Genomic DNA, 6,230 nt, shown 5'->3' with positions numbered 1-6,230 from the left:
TACTTCATCAAGTTAGAAAGCACCTGAGCAAATGTATTATCAGCCCTAGGTGGCTATGACCTTGAATCCTTAACCACTTATCACCAATATATCAATGAATAAATAGTAATAATACAATCTCTGAATGCGTAAGAGCCCATTCAGGTCTTCACTTGTCAGTAGAAATACAAAGCATATTTTTCCATGACATGTTAGGCCTCACAGGTTAATTTTATTTTTTTCTAATGAGACTCTTGGTGGTGATTTTTGAGTTGCACTGATAAAAAAAAATGTTTGGCCACTTGGGGGCAGTGGAACTAGATGGAAGCACAATCCTGAACATATTATCACCTCATCAAGTTGTTTTGGGAATGTGTTAGCAAACAGTTTTCTATCTACACATCCAGCAGACACGTGCAAAATTAGCGTTCATTAGGAGACATTTTTCTGTTCACCTTATGAATGTAAGTTCAATTTTTACTCTCCTTTTAGCTCTGTTTTGGTCTCCACCAACTCCTGAAGAAAATATGCGGCTCTTTATCTGCTAATATACTTAATCGTATTTACCAGCTAGTTGCTAACTTTGGTAACTTTGTCTGCCTGCTATTTGGTGCTGGGTAGGGAGCATACAGTGGCATTTTAGAGCTTTTTTTGGTGGAACAGAGCTGCTGCAACAGGAAACAACACTGATTAGATGGTGAGAGTGAACCAAACAGTAAAGATGCAGGCTGCAAAATCAAAACAATAAGCAGAAAGATGCTAAAACTCTCCGTAGAGCTGAGGGACGGTGACCAGACATCTTGGTTTGTCCGAGATTGTCCTGGTTTCAAGCTGGATGTCCCAAGTTCTGACAAATATCTGTAAAAAACTAAAATGAGCCTGCGCTTGTGCACACTGACAAATACTTTGGTGGATATTGTTCTATTATGGTAATTATAAGGCTGTTTGTAGGTGTTGCCCAAATTTGGATGATATGGCTCCAGTGGCCAGAATGGTATGGTACAATGGTACATTTAATGTTAAGGCCATTTTTGAAGTATGGGTATGATTAGATTAATGATGATGGAGGATGTTAGCATTTTAAAAAATAACTCAATACAACTCAAAACATTTTGATGGTTCAACAGGACATTGTGTCCCTCAGGTCAGCCAGGCTCATCATCTACCGGGTGGCGCTGTTTAATAATCCCTGAATGAATTTAAACCTTTTAGCTCTAAACAGAACCATATTATTCCAATAACCGTCATTATCCCTCATATTAGCTTAGCGGAGAGAACATGCCAAATGGCAAGGGCCACTCTGTCTCCTATTTGACCTTCCACACCCACACTAACACTAGCCGCATATGCTCTCTCTCCCTGCGACCCCAGACCTCCCCCTCTATCTCCATATCTCCTCTCTCTCCCCTGTTGCTACAGTTGCGTTAGGGGGAAATGGGGCTTAACAAAAATATTGTCAAACTGCCTGGAAAGCCGAGGGGAGGAAGCTGGGCGAGCATATCCAAATAGCCTCCATTTGAATTGCTAATTTGAGCTCCGAACTAAAAAAAAAAAAAAAAAGTGTTGACAGAGCTGAGAGCAGAGGAGAGGAGAGTAGGTCCTTAATAAAGCAACAGTGTTAACTCTTGGGTGAGCGGCTTCAGAGTGAGATCAAAGCCTTTTAAAACAGGACGGACTTAAGCTTCTTCAGGGGACCTTTCCCACCCGCACGCACCTCTCCCACTCTCTCTGTCTGTCTCCCACTAATTCTGTCCCTTCAGTCGCTAGCCTCCACAATCCCCTTTTCTCACAGCTTGGGCTCTTGGAACCGCTACTTCCTCAAAGAGCATGCAAATGTGTGAATGTATGTGCAACAGAGACAGAGAGGGACGCAGAGAGGAGAGGGAGGAAGAAGGCGAGCTTTGTTAAAAATGTCTAAATTGGGTTGCTTTTGTGCAAGTCCACTGATTTCCTTCAAATCAAAAGGGAAACTTGTGCTTTTGTCCCTCTAATAGGCTGTTCACGAACCATGTAAAGGTCTGCATTGTGTCTGCATGTATGTGAGTGTGCGTCAGTGTGAAGTACTGTATGTGTGTGTTCACATGTGATCTCTGGATGCACGGGAGTCAGACAAGGGGAACCCACACATCAAAACACATAGCTACTCATGTGGAATAGGAGTCAGTCACCAGTGGAGACACACGGGTGCAACTGGTGGGAAAAATGCACACACATTTGTATATACAGCGCGCACGCACGCACACACACACACACACACACTTTACCTTCATTATTTTACATGTGCATTCTTTTAAAGTGCTTAAATAAGTGATAAACTGCTCCGAGGTTTCTTAATATATAACACCAAAGAGGAAAATGTGGGAAATCTTCATCTTTTTTTGAAGCTGATTTGTATTCAGTTTAATTCATTGTTAGGTTTGTTTCACCTGTGAGTGATCACTACTAACATGACACAAAGCACGAAGTATTGTTGCTACAATTACCGGCAATTTAATATATCTTGCACACTCATTTAGGGCAGCGGTTAAACTTGTGAAGGCTGCTCAAATCATTCTGTAGTAGTGCCAGGTTGATGTCTTTTTGGATCCTGATGTGAACGGTAATATTAACTTTTAAGAAGAAGTTTATAAAACTGAGGATGATACTGAATCTGATCCCGTCCATAAATCAAATACTTCTGAATTATCAACTGCTGACACTGATGCTACATTCTGGTCAACATTGCCAACATAATAATAAATATTTACAAAATTATACAAAGGGAAGTGCATTTTCTATATCGGTGAAAATCATTGGTCACATGGTCAATATGTATGATGTAAAAAGATTGACTTGTTAAGTTAATAAAAATGAAGTTAGTTAATATGGGCAAAATCGCATATGAACTATGCTTATTTACCAAAAACAAGGTAGTAAATTAAATAAAATGAAACCTAGAATCAACAATAAAAATCCATTTAAATCTTTGGAAATTCTTGGAATTAGTTGGAATTAATTTGGTTTTAATTGAACATATTCAATGTCTTGTAAAGCTGTAGAAGTCAGACTGTTGGTTTTGGAAAGAAAATAAAGAATTTGAAAGTGACAACACAGGGAATTTTACTTTTTTACAACAAAAATCAGAACTAGGTATGAGCAAGTGAAGTAAACATACCTCATCGGTTACCTGCTACACTCTCAGTGCAGCAGTACTGGAGCTCATCTGATGTTATTTTTTTAAACTCTGTCTAGAGACTACTGTATACTGGAGAGCAGCTCATCCAGGCTACGTGAAGTGTAATGTAGGTCAGAATGTGAGCTGCAGTGCCGGTTCACAGCGCTGACCCAGTAACGAGCCCCCTGTCCTGTATGCTGTCAGCCCACCTCACCTGGCACATGAGGTTAGGTTAGTCCCTCCGACTGTGTCATACAGCAGCCAGAGGAGCGAGCAGGCAGGCAGCTGTCTGATCATCTGCAGGATCAGCAGATGAAGGCCTCCAGGTGTTGACAGCTGGCTCTTGGTGTAAGGGTTCAGAAAAACCCAGTGGTCTGTGAAGGGTTTCATTATATACATTTTGTCATTTTATAAGTATTGATCCACAAGGTTGCTCTTTTTTGAGGGGCGGGGCTGCGAGTGTGATGATATTTTATTTAACAGTCACTTTTCAGCAGATTCATGCAGGTCTGTCCGCATACTCTCCCTCCCAAAAATCTAAAACTAGCAAAGCAACTACCTCAGAACAGCATCTTTTCAGCAGATGTCTTTTGGACAATCAGCTCAGACAAAGTAATGTCCACTTTAAATAAATATATCAAACATACTTTATAGTGCATAATGATAGCTGCTTAGTATTTTAATAAAGCAGTCTGGTGAGATAAATAAATATCAAATAGAAAAGGAACACAGCATAATGAGAATTAAACAGAAAAACTTTGTTTTGCACCTTTGTGACTAATTCTTGACCTTGGAACAATCAAGAGGAAACCTTTCTATGTGGTTGCTATTTATCTATTACGATCAATAATCACAAACAAACTGATCACATGTTTTGTATAAAGGTAAGTGTGTAAATACAGCTACAAACCACTGTTCAGTTTGGCCACTAGCTCATCTTAATGAAGCCACTCAATCTAGACTAAATCTTATAAACAAATACAAAACTCAACACTTTTTAGATTTAAAAAAGGCACACATCTCTATTCCATATCATCCAGTTTTTCATCTTTCATCCTTTGACTTTTTGATACATTAAAAATTTCTCAAAGAACTTCAGTACAGTACAAAGGACTACTCTCTGGAGACTGAAAACATGGTTGCTCTTATTACTCTTTAGAGCTGTTTCTGAACAAACTACAAAATATGGAATATGATATATCAGGCTTTGGATACATGCACATGAAATTTATTGACAATAAGAAATATATAGAAAACTGCCAGTCACTTTAATCTTGTTGCTTCTGTTGCTGTTTCTTTAAACAGGCTGTGCATTATCTCTTTATGTACCATACAACTGGAATATCTTATCTATATGTATATTATTATTATCTATATGTTATAAGCAATCCGCAGCACAGAGTACACAAACGACAATTTGACATAACAATTTTAAAGTCCATAACCTAATGTCTAAGTACTAGAATACATAGTACTACACTATACTAGAGTATGACTGAATGGAAAATCAAGGCCAGGTTAAAAATGGTGGTCTTTGACATTGAACATCATTTTGAATCTGGCATTAAGTGTCCACTTCTAACACTGTGACAATCTTGATCAAGGTATTTCATTCAGGATCACTCCACTCGAACTGCTCAGTCACTGACTCTAAAACCTCTGCCAGCTCTTAGAAAGAACTAGATCAAGATCAGTTCAAGGCGCAAGTAAAAAAAAAAAAAAATCCTCCTCCACTCTCACACATCTACTATATGTAGTTTTCAGTATATTCTTGTGCCTCATCGAATGTACACAGTGAAAGCATAAATAGGCAATCATTTGATTTAATTATTTATGAATTAATTCTACATATACTGTTTTGTATTTTTCACAAAGTTGATATGATACAAGGTATATAAAAAGGTGTCATCTCTTAGCAATTTATGTACATGTCATTTACCTCTTAAACTTTCAAATGTAAAAAAATCATAGTGGTGTCATACTACAAAATAGCAACATTGTTTTTTAGATGTTTTTAGATGATTCTTGAAAGTTCTGTCTGCATTGTTTGAGAATAACTGCAATCACTGTCTATATTTGTCGTACAGGGAACAAAAATACACGGCAGATATGAGCAGCAAGCGAACCCAATTTCTCGAAAAAGGTCAACCTCCTTGAACATCACTACATCGACATGAAAAGGTAAACATGTGGGGGTTCGTGTGTCCTTTTCACCATACCTGTTTTTTCTCCTGTGAAAAATTGAATTAGCAGGTGGTACATTAAGCAGCTTATGTTTAGTTTATGATGATCACCCTCCCCCACCTTTATACCTCTTTTTCTTGCTCCCACTTTCCTGATGGATGTCGAGTCTCTCCCTGAGCAGTGCAGTGCTCCACCTTACTCCTGTACCTGCCTGCGAGGCTCCACGACGGCTCTGTGTGTTTGTCGACTTAATGCTAGAGCAAGGCTCTAATCTGCCATTAAGACAGGGGGAGAGAGAGGCTTACTGGTGTTTCTCTTACAAATCCACTTCCAGAAAACCCTGGCAGAGATGCTGCACTGCATCCCAACGGATTAGTGATGGGGTAACCACTGACAGGAAGACTGTAGAGGAGTGGAGAGGGGAGAAGAGAGAAGAGAGGAAAAGGTCAAAAAGAAATGATGTGATAGAGGAAAGGTGACGATAGAGGATAGAGGGCTACAAGGACAGCCAAAGACAGACAGAGTGGGAGCCTAGGTGAGAAAATGTGAGTGTGTATGTGTTCAAACATGGCATTCGTACACACTTACGTGGGACTACACAAGAGAGAGAAGTGAAAAGGAAAATGCCACAGGAAGGCAGGGGTGTAAGAGCAAGAAAATGAGGACAAAAGGGAGAACAGAGAGAGGTGGTGGTGCTGTGTGGGTGCGCTGGTTATAGAATGAGGGGTTGTGGGCTGTAACATTTAATATCTGGTATCCACATGGTGTTTACTTAATGTTGTGTGCAAATATCAGTTACTGACAGATCCCCCCTCTGCATCTTAACCCCTTTCAACCTGTTCGTACAACAGATTTATCCCTGTATTCTTTCTCCATCCTCCTTTCTTCGCCCAGCCTTTGCCACAGCTTTGCT

At 39.5% G+C, this 6,230-nt stretch overlaps 1 long non-coding RNA gene across 1 annotated transcript; it reads left to right on the top strand.

Moving 5' to 3' along the window:
• Window positions 1-367: 367 nt before the first annotated feature.
• LOC121909109 lies at window positions 368-5,763 on the top strand. Its single transcript, XR_006099367.1, has 3 exons — window positions 368-443; window positions 5,221-5,314; window positions 5,652-5,763. It is a non-coding gene; the product is annotated as an uncharacterized LOC121909109 (long non-coding RNA).
• The last annotated feature ends 467 nt before the right edge of the window (window positions 5,764-6,230 follow it).

The sequence above is a fragment of the Thunnus maccoyii genome, chromosome 12 (assembly GCF_910596095.1).
Source record: "Thunnus maccoyii chromosome 12, fThuMac1.1, whole genome shotgun sequence".
Classification (NCBI taxonomy): domain Eukaryota; kingdom Metazoa; phylum Chordata; class Actinopteri; order Scombriformes; family Scombridae; genus Thunnus; species Thunnus maccoyii.
Note: the sequence above shows the minus strand (reverse complement) of the source record. Positions and strands in the feature narration are given on the sequence as shown.